The sequence below is a fragment of the Humulus lupulus genome, chromosome 6 (assembly GCF_963169125.1).
Source record: "Humulus lupulus chromosome 6, drHumLupu1.1, whole genome shotgun sequence".
NCBI lineage: Eukaryota > Viridiplantae > Streptophyta > Magnoliopsida > Rosales > Cannabaceae > Humulus > Humulus lupulus.
The window spans coordinates 117,456,710-117,478,022 of record NC_084798.1 but is presented as its reverse complement, the minus strand read 5'-3'; the positions used below and the strand labels follow the sequence as shown (position 1 = coordinate 117,478,022).

General features: G+C 40.0%; 1 long non-coding RNA gene and 1 other non-coding gene across 2 annotated transcripts in view; one reads left to right on the top strand and one right to left on the bottom strand.

The window, feature by feature from the left end:
• Nucleotides 1-261: 261 nt before the first annotated feature.
• On the top strand, nucleotides 262-368 carry LOC133787502 (small nucleolar RNA R71). The gene has a single exon (XR_009872520.1). It is a non-coding gene; the product is annotated as a small nucleolar RNA R71 (small nucleolar RNA).
• Nucleotides 369-7,621: 7,253 nt separating this feature from the next.
• LOC133782475 (uncharacterized) overlaps nucleotides 7,622-21,313 on the bottom strand; it is a 28,572-nt gene continuing 14,880 nt past the window's right edge. Inside the window, exon 23 of the long non-coding RNA XR_009870538.1 lies at nucleotides 7,622-7,681. This is a non-coding gene — a long non-coding RNA (uncharacterized LOC133782475). The remainder of the gene's footprint in view (nucleotides 7,682-21,313) is intronic.

Genomic DNA, 21,313 nt, shown 5'->3' with positions numbered 1-21,313 from the left:
TTCTTTTTCAAAGCTTTGAGTTGGGCCTTAACACTATCCTCTTCTCGAAGTTGATAGATCTCAGATGGTTTATGTTGGTTTGTGCTATCAGTAGCTCTTGGACTAGTCCAGGTGTGACATTGTTTTATAATTTCTTCGAGATATTCAAGAGCATCATCTAGCTCTTTTTCAAGGAAGTCACCATTACATAGCATTTCTACGAATTTTCGTACATGACTTTTGAGGCCTTCATAGAAGTAACTGACCAATTGCCAATTCTCATAGCCATGGTGAGGGCACTGATTTAATAGATCTTTGAATCTTTCCCAGACTTGATAGAACGTTTCATTGTCTTTTTGGGAAAATGTGGACATCTGTCATTTTAGACTGTTTGTCTTATGGCTAGGGAAATGTTTTAGAAAGAAAGATTTTTTTATTTCCTCCCATGTTCCAATAGACCTAGGTCTCAAGGATTATAACCAAATTTGAGCTTTGACCTTTAAGGAGAAGAGGAAAAAACTTTAATCGAACAAAATTGGTGTTTTCAGCTCAGTTATAGAACATGTCTACTACCTCCTCAAATTCTCTAATATGCAAGCATGGACTTTCGTTTTCCATTCCGTGAAATGTTGGCAAGAGTTCAATCATGTCAGGTTTAAAGTCCAATGCGGGCATATTAGGAGGGAATATAATGTATGAAGGAGTGGAAGTGCGAGAAGGATGGAGGTAGTCATTGAGAGTTCTTGGTTGGATTTCATCATTGTGAGCCATTTCGAATGGATTATCACCAACTAAGGTGCGTGGAGAAGAAGAAATGGTGGAAGGAGTTCTGAATGGAGTAGTGGACAAATTTGAAGAAGTTTCACTAGAAGTTTCATGGTGTAATGACCCACTAATCTAGACTAATTGGACCATTATCAAAACTATACATAAAACTTACATTTTTACAAAAATACCATAATTTATTGAGTAACTTGAAAAATAAGAGTCATTTACAAAGAAACAGAATACTAAGAAGGATTATGGGATCCCATTGTTTTTAAAACAAAACATGATTTAAAATAAAAGACATTACATAATAATGCGGAAAATACACATAAAAACCATAAAAAACATAAAAGGAGACTATATCCTCGAATCGAATAACGCTCGGCCCCTTGACTCCATTCATCATCGATACACATTCTCCAAGCGTCACGAATCTTTCCGCCTTTAAACTTATTTTCCTGCACATAAACAGAAAGGAGTGAGCCTAATGCCCAGCAAGGAAAATCTAACACAAAATCATATACATAAATTCATAAGAAAACATAAAGACTTAACATAACACATATAACATACACTTATTATAATGGCCATTATTACTTGGGGTCCCATAGACTAAACAAGCTTATGCCCATGAGATTAGTGGGGTCCTACCAGCTAAATAGGCTTATGCCCACAATCTTTTTGGGGTCTTGTTAGTCAAATAGGGCATAAGCCCAAGCCTACAACATACACATCAATAACATATTCACAACAAAACATAACACATTAATAACATAAAACATATAGATAACACAAGCACATAACATATTAATTCTAGCCTATTTTCCTTACCAAAGTTACCGAGATTATGGACTGAGTTGGGATTGTTGGAACACTCTTAAAACCATAAGAAAGAGTAAGTCTAAAGAAAGGAGATGAGATGAAAGAGATGGAAAGACTAAACCATAGAAAACATACTTACCGACTTATATGCTTAAAAGCTTGGATTCCCTAACCAAAATAAGAATAAGGTTAGGGGACTGAGTAGAAGGTTTTGAGAAAAGAAATAACATAAAAATACAAAAAAGAACTAGAGTCTTGGGTTTACCTCAAAGATTGCAAGACCAATCTAACATCCACCGAAATACTATAGCACTCACTTCCCAAAGTGTTTGATAAGCTTATGATGTTTAAGCTTATAGTTTTTTTTCCAAACCAAGTGTTTACACTCTCACACTCACTTAACACTAGCAGCCTCTGAACTTAGAGCAAATGGTGAATAATGGCTGGGTACTAGGTCCTATTTATAGAGTTTGGGAATGAAAATATCTTGATTTTACTTGAATAAAAATAATGGCTTTTTAAGTGAAAATCATTTGAATAATCGTTCAGCAGAGGCTGAAGACTCGTTCAAAAGATGCTGGACTGTTGAAGGAGTTTGAATGGCTGAAGGGAAAAGAATTCAAAAGTATTTGAATTCATGCTGGTGGAGGCGATATATCGCCCCCTATAGGCGATATATCGCCTGGACCTTTGTTCCCGAGGCGACCGTGCATCGATTCGTGTTTTCCGTATCTACGTGCTGCGACATATCGCCCCCTATAGCTGCGATATATCGGCATACGCAGAATATTTAAACACAAATTTACACATTTTTAGCTAAGTTTGAATGGATTAAACAGCCTTGACTAAGCCCTCAACGTACTCAAGGCTGCTGACTGACCCTATAACATTCAAATTTTACCCTTATTTAATTTAATCCTCAAAAATACTTAATCCTTAATTACCATTCATAACATGTGCTTAAAATCCTATTGGTTGATGTCTAAACCTTATAATATAATAATATAATCCTTAATATCAGTCACATTAATCAAACCTTAGGTTATACTTAATATTCTTAAACTATAGGTTAAACTTAGAAAATCTATAAGTACTACTATGAGTGTCCAAATAACTCCCGGTCTGAACCAAAAATCCAAAGTAACAATGATAACACTAAACATACTATAATACTACTAAACAATTAGCTAAGTAAAGTTCTTGGACTCTACACATGGCGATTAATCCACTCTCGGAAATGAGAATTAATTTTTTTTGTTTTTTTTGTCTTTTTTTTTTTAGTTAAACTTGTTCTCAGATAGATTTGGAGGTTTTGAGGTGATCTCCAACGCCTTACTAGAACTGCCCGAGGTTACTGAGTAAGTATGGAGGATCACAATTTAAATCTTTTGGACCAAATAACTTTTACGCAGAGTAAAATTGCTTGTTTTGATAGAACAAGCTTGATTTTATTATAGTAATAAGTTCAAAAATGTAATAGTGCAAATGTATACACACGAAATGTTCCTAGGACGATTGGGAAGGTTGCCAAGGCACTGCTTTAGACCCACACCTACATTAAACATAACTCCCCGGGTTCCCAGGTAGGTGTGGAAGGTAACGCTATCACAAACCTTATTTAACAACCAATATTTCTAGATAGAAAATATCTGTTTTTACCATTTGTAATATTACACAATTGTTCCCAATACTAAGTGTTTTATGATTGAAATTTTATGAACAATTTTATGCAATTTTTTTTATATATATTATAAAATAATGACATAAACATATTAAGAGAAAAATTAAACCTAAACTTGTTTGTGGTTTTTTTTAAAAGAACAATATATGATAACATTTTAGATCATAAATTACACTATTTAATATATAAAACATTCTTGATATTATTCAAATCACACATTTATGATTTGAGAATAAACTTGTTTATTCTTAATAGAAGATAAATGTTATTCTAATTTCTTATGTAGTTACATAGTCATACTATTTGTAAACATACAACACATATATATAATATATTTATAATGTTTATTGTTATTTAATATGAATATATATATATTCAGTTAATTTATATTAAGTAATAAAAAAATAGATGTTTTCTTTATAAATATAAATGAAACTTCTTAATAAAAATTAAGATTATGTATTATATACTATTATAATATTTGAATTTATATTAATATAAATATTAAATATTTAGTTAATATTATTATAATAATGATATTTTTATAATATTTGAATTTAGATTAATATAATCGATAAATATTTATTTTTAATAACTTTTAAAGGTATATTCGTTAAATATTTGAAATATTCTGTTAAAGTTAACGAAAAACCGTTAAAACAAAAAAAAAAAACATGTTTTCTTTATAAATATTTGTTGACGGTGAGAACTCGTCAATGATGTTAAGTCAAAAAAATCAAAGTGTCAAGCTTATAAATGAAGAACTTCAAGAACCTAACAAGAAACTTATAAAATAGTTGCAGAAAGAAATGGGGAAAAGAACTTATATTTCTCTTAGTTCAAAGCTACAATGTTTTTCCAACCCGCTCCAATGATGAAGTGAGGCTCTCTTTATAGTGGGCTCTAATGGCCCCTAATACATTGTGGTCCCAGGGGTCATAATTATTCATAAGTACAGTGTCAGGGAAGTGGCACCAGACGTAGTGGCATAGGTGGTTGTGGTGTCGACTCTGATATATGGTCAGAGACATGCAAGCCATGTCACCACACCTCGTACTTCCACTACTTGCCAGGGATGGATGTTAGGGGTTGGCTAAGAAGGACCACACCAGGTACCTCACTCGTACGACCACTACCTGTGTGGTGTGGATATGAGGATCAGATGCCTGGCGTTCTTAGAGTCGTACACCAATACGTACTTCATACCTGTACGATCTTTTTGAACTGCGTGTAGGCTCTTACACTCGTAGGGCACCTATCCCTTTTACCTTGGAAAGCTCCTTCTCTGCTAATATAATCACTCATTTGGTGCAAGTCACTGTATGATTGATTTTTGTGTGCCGAGGGTGCAACTATGTGGTGTACAAAGCGTGTTTGATGAGGACCTCGCGAGGTGCTGGGCCTGGGCACACGAGCGAGGCATGCGAGACGGTGACACCCGAGGCCCTCCTGCGAAGCCCGAGAGATAGTGGCTCGCGAGACGCTAGCGCGCGAGGCCCTCCTATGAAGCACGCGAGATGGTGGCATGCAAGGCCCTCCTATGAAGCACGGGCTTGGGGCACGCGAGATGGTGGCGTGCAAGGCCCTCCTGCGAGACACGGGCCTGGGCACGCAAGCAAGGTACACGAGACAGTGGTGCGGAAGATGCTGGCGCGAAGCCCTCCAGCGAGGCACGGGCCTGGGGCACGCGAGACGGTGGTGCGCGAGGCCCTCCTGCGAAGCACGCAAGCGAGGTACGTGAGATGGTGGCGAGCGGCGCCTGGGCGCGTGGCTGGTGGCGTGAGGCGCCTAGGTGCGCGACACCTTGGCACGGGTCTGTAGGACCTTCAGTGAGGTGGGCGAGGCGAAGTGTGCTTGGGCCTTGCATGGGGCGTCAGTCTCGCGAAGGCCTTGCGTGAGGCTTGGGTCTTTCAGGATCATGTCCAATTTGCGGTGTTCACAATATCAATGATAAATTTTTTAATTAAAATTAAGATTATGTATTATATATTATTATAATGATTATATTTTATAATATCTTAATATATATTAATATAATTATTAAATATCTAATTTTATATATTAAATATTATTATAATAATGATATTTTATAATATTTGAATTAATATAAATATAATCAATAAATATCTATTTTTAATAACTTGTAATATAAAGGTATATTATGTGACGTCTCGTGTTTTGAACACACATTAGCAGCCGGTTGGAGCTGGTGAAGAATTATGTGGAATATTATTGTGATAAATGATATTATATGAATTTGTAATAATTCATGAATTTTTATAGTCATTGTGATTATCCGGTAAAGGATCTAGTTTTATGAAAAGAAAGATTGGTCTCGAACCATGGAGTAAACCACAATAGGAGAAAAATCTCGGATAAAATAAAATAGGAAGTACTATGGCATAAAAATATTAATTTTGTTTGGCAACTGGGAATTTATGATTGAGCCAATAAATTTTAAGAGAATTGATTGAGGTTTGAAGTCCAATCAACTGGGCTTAAGAATGAAAGTTTCTTACTCGGGTCTTTAAGGACATTTCGGTCAATATGTGATATATTTACAAAATTATTGGATATTGTGACAAATTTTATTTTTGGTCACAAATTAATTTATTTAATTATGCTTGGAGATTTAACAAAATATAGGTTAAAAGTTAAGGGAAATTTAGAGTACAAAATTCCCAAAGGGCCCTTGGATTCCTTATATGTGAGGTAAAATAAGCACGGGCATAAAATAATTTCCAAGGGAAGAGAGAGAGGGAGAGAGGTGGGCGGCAAGGCTAGGGGTGACCCTATGGCTATCATAAGCTAGGTTACATACCCCAAAAGCTAAGGATTGGGAAAAGTCTCTTACCTTTTTAAACAAGCCAAAACCAATCATTTCTCAAAAAGAAAAACTCTCTCTCTCAAGCTCTCTCATTCTCTTCAAAACCGAATACACTCTATTTTTTCTCCTCCATTGCTGCAAAAAATTCAAATCCTATAGAGAACTAGTACTCCTTTTCCCCATTGGAGAAGAAAAAACTTCAAGAAGAGATTTCCTTGTCTATTGTAAGTATAATGTTCCCTTGTACATTTTTTTCTTCTCTTCTCCATCAAACCCATAACCTAGGGTTCCTTATGCATGCATGCTTGTGATATAAAATTCATGAGAACTAGTACTCCTGTTCCCCATTGGAGAAGAAAAACCTTCAAGAAGATATTTCCTTGTCTATTGTAAGTATAATGTTCCCTTGTACATGTTTATCTTCTCTTCTCCATCAAACCTGTAACCTAGGGTTCCTTGTGCATGCATGTGATCTAAAATCCATGCATGGCCTTGTTCTTGTGTTCTAGGGTTCAAGAGAAGCCTTTACTAGTTGGATCTCAAAGTTGAACACCATTGTGATCAAATAAAGCAAGGTAAGAGTTTTCTTGTAAGTTTGCATGTTCTTGTCCCTCAGCTAAGTTCTTCCTACCCTAATCCTTTCTTAAGAATCTACATGTGGGAATTGGGGCTCGGTTATATTTTAGAGCATCAAGGAAAGCTTTTTAAGAGCGAAGGAATACATCTCCAAGCTAGGGCTTCAAATGATAGAATCTATGGCGGCTTTCCTTAAGTTTTATGGTGATTCTTGTAGAACTGATTGTATAAGGTATTTCAATGATTTTTGAGCTTATTTTTATGCTTATGATTGAGGTTGTGTGATATGATGAATTTTATGCATGCATGTGGCTAGGGTTTATGCTAGAAATGTTTGTTGTGGTTAAGTGTGAGTAAAAATGCAAGCTGCCAAAATTCGTGGTCTGGTTTCCAATGGGTCAGATCGCACTCTACTGCCTCTTTTTTTTAAAATAAATTATGTAGTTCCATATTTCTTTGTGAGTTCTTGAGGTTAGGCTTTGGAAAATCATAAAAAATGTATTTTTAAATCCAAGTTATGAACTTTTTGGCATTGTGATGTTGTTGACCCGTGAAATTGGCCAACAGTCGTATGTACAGTATACGATACCGTTTGAATGAAATAAATAAAATAAATAACAGAGTACGATTATCTTAAATAAACACACAGGATTTTTATAGTGGTTTAGCTGTAACGCCCCAACTCCAGGGACCATTACAGTGTGCCTTATAAACAGTGCTAAACTCGCTAATCGAGTCATTTGGCCAAAATCGTGTAACTAAGTATGATTAGCGGTTTAGGGATTAAAATTTTTGGTTAAGATGTAACGTTTCACTAGAACGTTTATAATATACATTGGGATCCCAAAAATATAATTTAAAGGTCTATTACAAGAAAATATTTACAATCAGCCGATCTAGGCGGCAAAACAGGGTTTAACCCTAGTTCCTCTTCAAACCTCGGCCGTGGTGGTTGAGCAGCTGCATATGTACACATCATCACCTAAGCTCTCCAACTCAAGGATGGTCCGGCTTTATTTTGCCTTTACCTGCACCACATAGCACCCGTGAGCCGAAGCCCAGCAAGAAAACTCAATATGCCCATGAACAGTTATAACATGTTAACAAATCATAAGGCACACGCCTAGCAGGTATAGCCCTAGTCAAGCAGGCAAATGAGTCCACGTAATGTTGAGTATAACATATCAACCAATGATCGTAATAATCATTCAGGGCTTTTAGCCCAAACAAATAGGTGACAGTCGCAAAAGTCACTAAGTTGGGTATAGCCCCTTTTAGCCTTGTGACGATAGGGTCACCGGGGCTTAACAGACAAGTGAACTTTTTATTAGTTCAAACAGGATAGGTGCATGGTGACTAGTCACCAACATAACCTTCCTCATGACCATAGAGTCATAACCTTGGAACATCGTTCCCTAGCCATGTGACAAACGGTCACCTGGGCCATAGGCCCTGGCTCTGAGTAACTAGTCTTAGACTAGCCAAGCGCTTATAAGATTCATCGACCTTAGGGTCGGTCCAGCGTTAATGCCTTAGAGCCATTCAACGCTGATATCGATTAGATCTAATCTTCATTCGGCCCTGCGTTCAGGACGCTATTGCCGTTTCTGACTCTTAGGTCAGTATCCCTGACTAGTCAGTGCCATAAACAAGTAAGCAATGCCACCAAACATATATCACATATAATCAATACTCGAATTCAGGGCATTCTGCATGCTTACTCAACAATTACTAGCATAATTAGGACCATGCATAAACACAGAGGCTCAAGCTCTGAACATTCTCATATTCAATAATTATAGCATGCCCTAATCACATATTTCTCGTGCATCACATGCATCGTATTTAAACATCCAACATGCATCAAGAATAACCATTCATGTCACATTTAATAATCCAACATGCATCAATAATAACCATGCATGTCATATATACACAGGGTGCAGTTTTCTTACCTCAGATTCGAGCTAGAATGAATAAAAGAACGACCCTTGAGAACGATCAACTTTTAGTCCTTTAGCGGTCACCTCGTCATAACCAAATACAGGACACCATCAATAAAATGATAATCAAGGTTTCCCAAACCAAGATCTAGCCTCCGAGACATCGATCCCCATTAATCCGGGTAGTAGGAACGATCTCGAGGCCTAAAACCATGTTCCTGGGGCCAAAACGCACAAACGGGCTCAACCCTGCTCAAGGGCTGCGGCCCTAGCACCTTGGGCCGCGGCCCCCAGCCACTCCAGAAGCAAGGGTCGCGGCGCCCAGCAAGCACAAAACTGCTCCACCTGCTTCTTCGAGCTAGGGTGGCGACCCCTAACCCAGAGCCATCCCCAAACACAATTTTCAACATCCCAAAGCCTCCAAAATCATGCCTAAACATTACCAAATCATCAAATCAAAGTTCCCAAGCTTCTCAATGGTCCAAAACCATCAAAACCCAAAGCTCAATCAAACCAAAAACTCAACGATTCACAAAATCCAATTCTAAGCTTATAAACTCTAAAAACTCAAAACTTAAACTTAGATTACCTTTGATTGGGTTGTTTCTCGTCAAATCCTTCGGTTAAGAAGCTTCTAATCTTTCCTAGGATTGCTATGCCTCGATCCTCACTTGATTTCGACTCCTAAAACTTGAGATTTCTTTAAAAAGGCTTCGAACGGTAAAATGAGCTAACGAAGGAGAGAGGAAATATTTTCTAACGTACGTTCCATCTGACAAGCTACTTCAAGCTTAAGTAACCTCAAATAAAACCTAGTGCTCGGGGTCCCGAAAACTCCCCCGAGGACATTATAGTCAAAACCTCCAGAATTTCCTCCTGACCTCAAATACTCCCAATTTATCATCAAATAAACATTCTTATTACCCAATAATCGACCCTGTTATGACAAAACCGCTAACTCATAATATAATATCGTCTCATGCCGAATAGCTCGAATATATCTCCATAATAATGAAAACTCATTCACAAATTACAATATGCACCCAAATATACAAATATGCCCTTATAATTATAAATACACCCATATGCATGCATTTATCATCATATAATAATATAATTCACATAAACATGCATATGATCATTTAATATCATAATAAATCAATTATGGCCCTCCCGACCTCCTAATCAAGGTCCTAACCCTTATTAGGAAATTCAGGGCATTACATTAGCCATGTTCTGATGAACAGTAATAACCTAATCAACTTAGTCTTTAGTTTTAAATTACTCAACAATAGTACAAACCGATGAATTCACTTGTGAGAAAGAGTTTTCTCCCAAAATTCCAGAAAAAGAGATCCCCTGAAATGAAGCCCTGGGTCCTTTATTTATAGTACCCAGGGGCTGTTAAATGACCAGTAATACTGGGATCGTAGTTTGGCACACGACTATTAGGTAATGGAGGTACGTGTCCACCTCCCCATGATTATAAGATCGTGGGTCTTCTCATTGTTTCTCTAGATTGTAATGGATAATGCATGATAGAAACCTCTGGGAAGATGTTAAGTCTCTGTTGGTATATGAGACTTAGGTGCTAGGCCCGACGACTCGAGCTTGGGTGCTAGGCCTTTGACCTTTTGGGTGCTGGATCTATTGATCCTCTGGGTGTTAGGCCTGTGAACTTTTGGGTGCTAGGCCTATTGATCTCAGTTTGAACGAGAGCGATTATTTCTCAGTGAAGTGTACTTAAGGGTTTGGGCCGACCACCCTATGAAGAATAGGGTGGGCTGACCACCCAGTTGGTTTCTTGAGCATGTCAGGCCAACCACCCTAGGGGTTGGGGTCAGGCCAACCACACCTAGGGTTCCTTGGGCATACGGGAGCCAACCACCCATGTGGTAGGGGTTAGGCCGACCACTCTTTTGGAGACACTGGAGCCAACCACCCCTGAGGTAGAGGTTAGGCCGACCACCCCTAGGGCCCTTGGGCCTGCTTAGGTCGACCTCCCTAGGGGTAGGGTCAGGCCGACCACCCCTAGGGGGCTTAGGCTTGGTCGACTTCCTCATATTTCTTGTACCTATCTTTTCTGCCCCTCAATCTTTTCTCAATACTTTGTCGTTTCGTCTGTAATTTGTGATGTCACGTGTCGCATTTTCATTTGTCACGTCATCCTCGTATTTTTGAGGGATAACATTTGCTCCCCAAGTTTATTGCAATGTTTCAACATTACGATAAACTTGATCCTGGCCCGAGAAACATACCATAGCAGTACCTAAATAGTCAAGTCCGTCAAGACATTACATAGTACTTTTTTTTAACTATCGATAATTTGCTTGGTATGAATTTTTTTTAGGGAAAATTAGAAATTCCTAAACATAATTAGTTTTTTCAAGGAAAATTAATTTCCTAAAAATCTAATAAAATTTTCAAGGAAATTTGAAATCCTAAAAATATAACATATTTTTCAAGGAGTTTTTAAAGTCCTAAAAATATAATATATTTTTCAAGGATATTAATTCCTAAAAATAAAAAATATTTTTCAAGGAATTTTAATTCCTAAAAATATAAGATATTTTTTCAAAGAATTTGATTTCCTAAAAATATAAATATTTTTCAAGGAATTTTAAATTCCTAAAAATATATGATATTTTTCAAGGAGTTTAAATTTTAACCATATCAGATATTTTTCAAGGAAATTTGAATCCCTAAAAATATCTTGTATGCCTGAGAGGTTATAAGTAGGTATTCTCTTCTCATTCCTGCTCCATGCGCCACTTTCAAATAGGATCCAAATATGATTTTTCCAGTTCCTCATCAAACTCAGATCTTTGGTAAGTACTTTATTCTAATCCTCACATCATTTAATTTAAATGTGCTTAGATTTATAAGAAATACTTTGAGCTTTTGAGGAATTTTTGTCTGAATCTTCTTGTTTTGGTGTATCTTGATCTAAAATAATTAACTTAATTGAATCAAGATCTTTCTGGAAAATGGCGATTTCCTGGCATATAAACCCTATGGGCGATTTCTAGGGTTCTTTGCCTGGCTCTTCTCAGCACAGTCGCCCCGTGGCTCCCAAAGCACCCAAGGCACACCTCAATGGAGTCATTCTTCTTAGCGGGATAGGTCAGGTCAGCGGGAACCATTGCAACGCCCTTTGCACCGAGATACTAGTCGGGTTCCCCATAAATCTTCTTCTCGGCAAGATTATACCGAGGGTTCTCGTCGCCATGCTACTCATCCTCAGGAGCGTCCTATTCACAGATTCCATCCTGAGGTGGTTAGCCCTCCTTCCAAGAGCAGGACTATCTCGCTAGCTAAGCAACAGAAGAAGAACGACAAAAGGAGTTCAATTCATCAAATTATGGGGCAACTTTTGCTAGTGAAATCATATGGAAACCAGTTGAGAAGCCTCGCCCTGTTGATTATGAGGTTGTTTGGTTCAAGGGGGTGGCCTCTGACATGACTAAAGAAAATTTAAAGAACTTAAGGAAGACTTTTGACCTCTCCGGGGTGTCTATTACTATCCCTGGTCCAGATGATAGAGCTGAGGACCCCCCCTCTGCATATGTGTGCTTGGACACATTCTACCATTAAGTTTGGGGCCCTACTTCCCCTTCACCCATACTTTCGTAGTGTTGCAGACTATTTTGGTATTAGTCCTTCTCAACTAGCTCCTAATGCGATCTTGGACTTATCTGCATTGTACATTATCTATCACCACAGAAAATGGGCTGCTCCAGTGCCTCACGAGACTCACTACCTGTTTGAACTGAAGACAAACCCTTCTCGGCGCAACTCGGGGTATTTCCACTTCCACCATTATATGAGAGAGGGTACCAACACCTTCTTGGAAGAGATCTCTGGAAATAGCAAGGAATTGAGATACATCGACAACTATTTCTTTGCTAAGGACGCAGAGGCCAACTACTCCAAGTTTAAGCATGGTGGGCCTTTTTATAGACCGCTCTTGACCCAGCCTATGACAGTTAGGGCCAAGGCACTGATTGCCATGACTCATGAGTAGAAGAATGTCAAGACCCTCGTTACTTCAAAGAACCTTAGGAAGGTGGGGTTGTTTCCTCCTACTATAGTTGATGTTCCGAATGACGATGGTCCCGAGCTCGTGACCGCCATAGACTCCCCAAGACCTATTCATGTCGAGGAGATACCCTCTTCACCGGTGCCAACCGGACATGAGGGTGATGAGGTGGGTGCATCTGTTGCGTACTCATCACTTGCTTTGGACGACTTTGATGAAGCTACGTTTGAACTCGAATCACATTCAGAAGGTTCGACAGTTTATCACCTTTATTTTATGATTCATCTGTGCTTAATATCTTTCTAACATTTGATCTTCTTTTTCAGGCTCAGACATGTTTTGTTTTTTCCATACTTAGCAGAGGTCGACTCCCACCAAGGCTAGTCCATCTATTCGAGCGACAAAAAGGGCCAGGGTTGAGGCTGATTCGGTCGTAGAGGTTCCTCTTGAGGTGTCTCCTTTGACTCATTTGGCGTCTAGTCTGATTCTTTTGGCGTCTAGCCCTGTCGCAGGAGTAGAGCCATCTTTGTCTACTCCAGTTCCTCCCATTACTAATGCGGGTGCTTCTTGTTCTGTACCTGCTCCTTTATTTGAGCCACATCAGTCTGCTATACGAAACTTAAATGCCCTTATGGACTGAGCATCGCATCTGGAGCAAACAACAATAGCTTTTAATGGGATCAAGAATGAGGACCTGAGCACCATTTTAACGTAGTCACTCCTAGACATTCAGAGTGTGAGTCCTTTACAGTTATCTTTCTGTCTATTTAGCTTGTGTTCTGACGTTTATCTAACACTTGTATGTTTTTTGAAGGCACTGATGCTGGTCTCACATGTTCGTGATAGGTTTGTGGAATGTACTTCTATGCTCTCCAATCTTCGTTCTAAACTTAAAGCTATCCGCCAAGAGGTGTTGGACCTTAGGAGCGATCTTGGCTCAAGGGAAGCTGACATTGCCTCAAAGGATTAAGAGATCAACACCTTCCACAGTACCTTGGAGCTCAAACAGAAGGAAGTGACCGAGTTGACTCTCAGGATAACCCAAATGGAGGGGAAACTTTCCGATCAGCTCCAACAGTCTAAAGCTGAGAAAGAGAAGTTTATTTCTGACATGGACCAATTGTGGAAGGATTCTCTTGTCGAGAAGGAGCAAGAGGTCAAAGTTGCTCAAGGCAAGGCTCGAGAAGAGTATTCAGAGATAGCTTTATCCTGCTCCTACTTGATCTGGAAGTCCAACAAAGATCTAAACTTGGATTTCCTTCCCGAGAAGACATGAGCAAATGAGCTTAGGAAGTGTCTGGTTCGTGAGGCTGCCGAGGCTAAGGGTGGTCTTTCAGATGATACTCCTCACCCTAGTTAGTCTTCTTGGTCCTTTTATCTTTCTTTCCTTTCATGCCATTGGTGGGGCACCTTGTACTTGACAGATTTTACATATGACATTTTATGTCTGTATGCTTTTTAGTTATGAGTACTCAGTGTATTGATTGAAATTTTTTATTTTCAATGCTTACTAAGTATATCAACGCACAACCCTCATTGGTTCAGGTATCAGTATACTCTGAACACATGTATTTTACGTGCCATACTAACCTCACTCCTTTACGTTTTTCATGCTAACAACCATGGTAATGTGAGTAGTATGATACTTCACCAATTATCATGAACAAAATGGGTTAGGGTCACACCCTCATTGCTCGTGTATACCCCGATCGGTATGTACTATATGCCCCCCAAGTGCTCATGGGTTTAAAAGCCTTGGTCACTTGCTACTTGACCATGCCTTGCTTCAAGCATTTAGACACATAGTACTATCCTTTTCACCCAATGATGCAAGTAGCAAATGCTTGTCCCTCATTGGTATCCAGGTGATGGTTTCATACTCAGTAGTAATGATACCTATACATAGATGCAGATTGTGTAGCAAGTGTCGATCACGATCTACGTAATCTCTCGTGTACTCATTATAATGATTGTAGACAGAAATGTCTAAGTTGGACCAATCGGGTCTAGATGGTCTAATCGAGCGTGTAATGAGTCTTAGATCAAATTATCGATCAGTCCCTCAAGGACCGATTATGATTTGATAATGGCGACTAGTCCTCAGAATAATCTCTTTTGTTGATAGTGTGGGTCGATAGGTTCCTCAAGAACCAAGATCGAACATGAACAAATAAATTTGGCGACAAGGTCCTCAAACTAGTCTCTCATTTGGATCGCATGGGTTGATAGTCTCCTTAAGAACCAAGATCGAACATGATCCATAAATTTGGCGACAAGGTCTTAGGACCTGTCTCTTTTGTTGATCGTGTGGGTCGATAGGTTCCTCAAGAACCAATGATCGAACATGATCAAATAAATTTGGTGACAATGTCCTCGGACCACTCGTTTGAATCGTATGGGTCGATAGGCTCCTCAAGAACCAAGATCGAACATGTTCCATAAATTTTTCAACAACGTCCTCGGACCAGTCTCTCGTTTGGATCGTATGGGTCGATAGGCTCCTCAAAAATCAAGATTGAACATGATCCGATGGGGTTGACATGTCCAAAGGACAAGTCCTTCATTGAAAGAAATTTAAAGAAGTAAGAGAAACTTAAGAAATTAAATTCATTCATTGGAGCACAATGGCTGTTACATAGATAATTCGAAAATATACATTTTTAAATTAAAACTTGTATTGCTACTGAGAAACTTCATTGATAGTACCAGTGGAGGTGTTCACCATTCCAGTAGTTTTTTATTAGTTCTCCATTTAGTCAAGCTATCTTGTACGTCCCTGGTGGGATCACCTCCTCCACAAGGTATGGTCCTTCCAAGTTAGGTCCTAGTACCCCTGCTGTAGTGTCCTTAGTGTTTAGAACACTCTCCTAAGTACTAAGTCCCCAACCTAGAATTTTTTATTTTTCACTCTGGAGTTGAAGTATCTGACCACTTTTTATTGATGTGATGCTACTCTGAGACTTTCCTTTTCTCGTCTTTATTCGATTAAATCGAGCGACTCTTCTATTAGTTGATTGTTCCTCCCTTGATCGCATGTCTCTCGTCTATGTGATGGGGGAGTGAGTTCAACTGTCAACATGGCTTCATACCCAAACACCAAAGAGAATGGCGTATGCCCTATTGTTGTTCATGCCGTCGTCCGATGTGACCATAGGACCTCCGGAAGTAATTCTGGCCAGGCTCCTTTGGCTTGTTCAAGGCATTTCTTCAAAGTGTCTTTGATAGTCTTGTTCACTGCTTCTACATGGTCGTTAGCTTGGGGGTGTGCTATCAAGGAAAAGCTCTTTGTGATTCCATTCCTCATAAAAAATTTGGTGAACATATCACTTTTGAATTTAGTCCCATTGTCTGAGACTATCTTCCTTGGTAGGCCAAATCAACATATGATATTCTTCACCACAAAGTCTAAGACTTTCTTCGAGGTTATGGTGGCGAGCAGCTCTGCTTCAGTCCATTTGGTGAAGTAGTCCACAACTACAACAGCAAATTGGACTCCTCCCCTTCCCGCGGGTAGCTTTCTGATTAGGTCGATCCCCCATACAGCAAAGGGCCAAGGGCTTTGCATTTGTGTTGATTCGTTTGGTGCTGCTTGGGTATCTTGGAGAACATCTGCCACTTATGGCATCTTCTGACATACTCCATCGAGTCTTCATTCATCATCGGCCAAAATTATCCTTGTCTTAGGATTTTCTATGATAGGCTCTGCCCCCCATCGTGATCTCCACAAAACCCCTTGTGTACCTCGATCATTAACAGCTTTGACTGGTCGGGTGTAACGTACCTTAGCAGTGGTAGGGAGCACCCTCATCGGTACAGTACCCCTTCGACTATCATATAACGTGCAGCTTGTCTCACCAACTTCCTTACTTTGTTCCGATCACTTGGTACTACTCCTTGGTTGAGATAATTAATAATAGGGGTCATCCATGTATCTCCTAACTCAACATGTAGTGCCTCCTACTCGGTTATGCTTCTTTCTGCCAAGTATTTTACGGGAACAAAATTTAGGGTGTATGCATCTTTGGCACTAGCAAGCTTGGCTAAGGCATCGGCATTGGCATTCTGCTCTCTCGGGACTAGTATAATTGATTATTTCTTGAACTGTGCCAACAAGTCCTTCACCTTGTTCAGGTACTGCACCATCCTAAGTGTAACGACCCAAAATTACTAATAAGGCTTAAGGGCCTTGATTAGTGTGCCGGGAGGGCATAATTGGAGGTTAAGAGAATTAATGGTAGAAAGCATGACTATGGGTATTGGATAAGTAATGCGGGCCCTGTTTGGATGGTAAGGGCGTAAATGTAATTTTGGCCGTTAGGGCATAAATGTTAATGTGTGTGATAAATTGTTGAGACCACATTATTATGTGGGTAGATTGATAAATATATATACGTGTGCAGGTGTGTGCATTTGTAACTACCGGCACGAGGCGATCCTAGAGAGCAGGTAGCGGGAAAAGTCACAACGGGGCTTAATAGTTGACTTTGGATAAGTCAGGGATATTATAGGTATCAGGTGGTTATTTAGACTATCGGGTTATGAAAATAAATATATTGAGATATATCTGAGGTTAGAAAGTCTAGGCGAGAATATTGGGGAATTTTACAGTTTTAGCCTCGGGGACGGTTCCCGCACCACGAGCCTTGGGAATAAACTTAGCAGATAAGATAAACTTAAGGAAACCCTTAGAGGAAAATAAACCGACTTTTTTTTCTAAGCTCTATACTCCACTCTCTCTTAAGGAAAAACATGGCAAAAGGGAACACTGAAATCTAAAGGGAAACAAGCTGGGAATTTCTGGAAATTGAGGCCGGATCTTTGGGGCTTAGTTCAAGAATCATCCGAGGAATAGAATCAACACTAAGGTAAGCATTGAATCTTCTTTTCTATGATTATAAATTGTGGGTTTTGGTTGGGTTTTGAGGTAAACATGGTTTTGATGTTTAAGGACAGAATTAAGGAGGAAAGCTTGGGAATTAGCTTGGTTTTGGCTTGGTGAAGTGGTTCAGCAGAAGAGGTAAGTTTCAATTCATGGTTTAGTGGTTTTAATCTAAGTTTGAATGGTTGGTTTGGGTGTTTGAGGTTCTTGAGTTTCAGAAAATGAAAAGAGAAGATTAGTGTGTGCTAGGCTGTGTTTTCTGTGGAATTATGTTGTTTAGATCATGCTAAAGGAGTTGGGATTAATTGGTTAGGAGTTGGGGAGCTTTGGGATGGTTTAAGCTGAGGTTTTAGGCTTAGAAATGGTGGGTTTTCTGGGCACGAAGGGGAAGGTCGTGGCTCTGTTCCAGAGTGCTGCGGCCCTAGGATGAAAAAGAGCCAAGAAGGCTCGACCATGGGAGGGCGTCGCGGCGCCCAAGGCAAGGGTCGCGGCGCGTGTGTGGTTCAGAATGGGTGTTGGTTCTGTTTTGGGGAAGGGTCGCGGCTAGGCTTCAGGCGCCACAGCCCTTGGTTGCACACATGAGTTTTTGAGGGTTTTAGGCACGGGAAAGTGGTCTAGTGTGCTCGGGTTTGGTTTCACCACCGTGCTTGGTGGAATTTGGAATCCCAGAAGCTAGTTTTGTACATGAAAACCTATATGTGAATATTAATGGAATTCATTATCTTGGTTGTGACTAGGTAATAAGCTAGGGTTCGGGAATGGATCGTGCTTGGGGGTCGTCCTTTCTAGTTAAAGCACTTGGAATCAAGGTAAGAAAACTGCACCTGTGTATGTGGATAGGATGGGACTAAGTGTTCCCTATATTTGAATGTATTGCCACGGGGACTAAGAGTTCCCTATAATCGTAAGAATGTCATAAGGTGGTATTATGCCACAGGGACATGTGGTAACGGCCTAAGAGTGTCGAAATCCACACTTGCGCATATGGCGCGGCTCGGACACTGGTATCTGAGGATAGCTTATTAATCACTGAGCTCGGTTAAGCTGGCCGGAGTCAGTGGGCATGTCACTGGAGTTGGCCTAAGCGAGCCAAAGGCAGTGAATTAAATAGAGGGTGTGGCCTGCGGGCATTGACCCTAGTTATTGCTTGACATGTGTCTATTGTGGATTATTGTCTATGGTTTGATGAGTGTTTGGAGATGAATTATTGGTTAATGACCAGTGTGCAGCCTTGAATGTATTTTATAGCTTGATGGAACTGATTAATGCTTTGTGATTGTTGGATTATGATCTGCGAGTTGTTTAGCTGCTATTGTTGTTATGTTATGATATTATGTTTTCTTGCTGGGCTTCGGCTCACGGGTGCTACATGGTGCAGGTAAGGCAAGTTGGCCATGGGTTGGAGAGCTCTGGGGGCGAGGTGTACATTGTCAGCTGCTCGGCCACCACGGTCGAGGATTTGTATAGGAACGGGAACCTAAAACGTATATTTTGCCATTAGAGTGGCTTGGTCATTTATTTGTAATTAAGAATTTTTGTATTTACATTATTTAAACCCTGATTTGGGATCCCATGTAACAAACATCTGTTTTTAATAAAGTTTAACCGTTTATAATCAAAATCCTACTTAACCTAATCTTTTTGTGTCGTTAGATACACAGTTCGAACTAAATGACTTAATTAGCAAGTCTTGCACTATTTCAAACACACAGTGTAACGGTCTTGGTTATCCAGGGCGTTACACTAAGTCCATTGGCTTGATATTCCCTTAGTACCTGGAACAACACTAGATGGGAATCGCTGAAAATCTCAAGGGACTGTGCATGAACATCCCGAGACAAGCGTAATCTAGCTAATAATGCCTCGTACTCAACCTCGTTGTTTGAAGCGTTGAATCCAAATCTGAGAGTGCAATGGATTCGATGATTCTCTGGAGTGATCAATATGATTTCTGCGCCCGAGTTGTGTTCATTGGATGCTCCATCAACATATAGCTTCCATACAGCAGTATCTCCTTTCTTCTCGGTATCTCCATTTTCCGATTGGTAGGAAGGGTCTTCATGGTTGGTGCCTTCGACTATGAAGTCTGGCAATGCTTGTCCTTTTATCCCCATCCTCGAATGATAAGTGATATCTAACTGTCCTAGTTCCACTGCCCACTTGAGCAATCATCCCGAGGCCTCTAGCTTTTGAAGAACCTGTTTCAGCGGTTGATCGGTCAGAACTCGGATCAAGTGAGCTTGGAAATATGGACACAACTTTTGAGAGGCGATTACTAAAAAGTAGGATAGTTTTTTAGAGGGGGATGCCTAGAATCCACACCTACTAGACTTTTACTGATATAGTATACAGGGTGTTGCACCCTGTTCTCTTCCTTTATCAAAGTAGCACTGATTGCATGCTCGGTGATTGCCAAATAGATGAATATTACTTCACCATAAATTGGCTTTGCTAGGGCGGGAGGTTGGGCGAGGTGCCCCTTCAGGGCTTGGAAAGCTTCCTCACACTCCTCGATCCATTGGATCTTCTTGCTGCCCCTCCATAAGTTAAAGAAAGGGACACAATTGTCCGTAGACTTTGATATGAACCTACTGAGGGCAGCTACTCTCCCGGTTAAGCTTTGCTCTTCTTTGATTGTGGTAGGTGACTTCATGTCAATCAATGCTTTGATCTTATCGGGGTTAGCCTCGATTCCCCGTGAATTGACTATGTATCTGAGAAACTTACCAAAACCAACTCCAAATGAACACTTGAGAGGGTTTAACTTCATGCTATACTTTCTAAGTATTGCAAAGCATTCCTCCAAGTCTTGAACATGCCTATTAGCTTCTTTGGACTTGACCAGCATGTCATCGATTTATACCTACATATTTTTGTCAATCAAGTCTTGGAACATGCCATTCACTAAACGCTGGTATGTGGCTCATGCGTTCTTCAAGCCGAATGGCATCACCTTATAACAGTACAATCCCTAGTTTGTCCAGAAGCTGGTATGTTCCTCGTCAGGAGGGTGCATACTTATTTGATTATACTCATAATACGTATCCATGAATGAGAGTATTTATGTCCTGTCATTGCATCGACCAGTTGGTCTATTCTGGTAGTGGGAAGTAGTCTTTGGGACATGCCATATTCAGATCTGTGAAGTCCACGCATGTTCTCCACTTCCCGTTTGGTTTTGGGACCAGCCTGGGGTTTGATATCCAATCAGGGTAGTAGGCCTCCCTTATAAAACTGTTTTCCTTGAGTTGCTCGACCTCCTCCTTCAGGGCTTGAGATGGGTCTTTGTCAAGCAGTCTTCTTTTTTTTTGCACTGGTGGGTAGTTCTTGTCTATATCGAGGACATGACTTATCACAGATGGAGAAATTCCAACCATGTCCTTATGTGACCAGGCAAAGACGTCCTGGTTTTTCTTCAAAAAATCCACCAATCGTGCTTTAATTTCCACCTTTCACTCCTTCCCGACTTTGATTACTCTAGTCGGGTCCTCCTCATCTAGTAGGACTTTGTCAAGATCTTACACTGGTCCTACCCCCATGACATCATCCCCAAAGCGAGGATCAATGTCGTTTCCCTCGCTTTGGGATACTCGCTATAATAAGAAATATTCGTTAAAAGGGGCCATCGGCTCCAGTAGAGTGTTTCTTTCAACGTCAACTTCCATGTTGACAACCTCATCGGTTCCTTCACCTTCTTTGCAGTAGGTTACTATCATGTTGTTTACGCACGGTCCTTTCTTTTCCTTGACCACTGATGTAACGCCATGGATAACCAAGACCGTTAAACTATGTGTTTGAG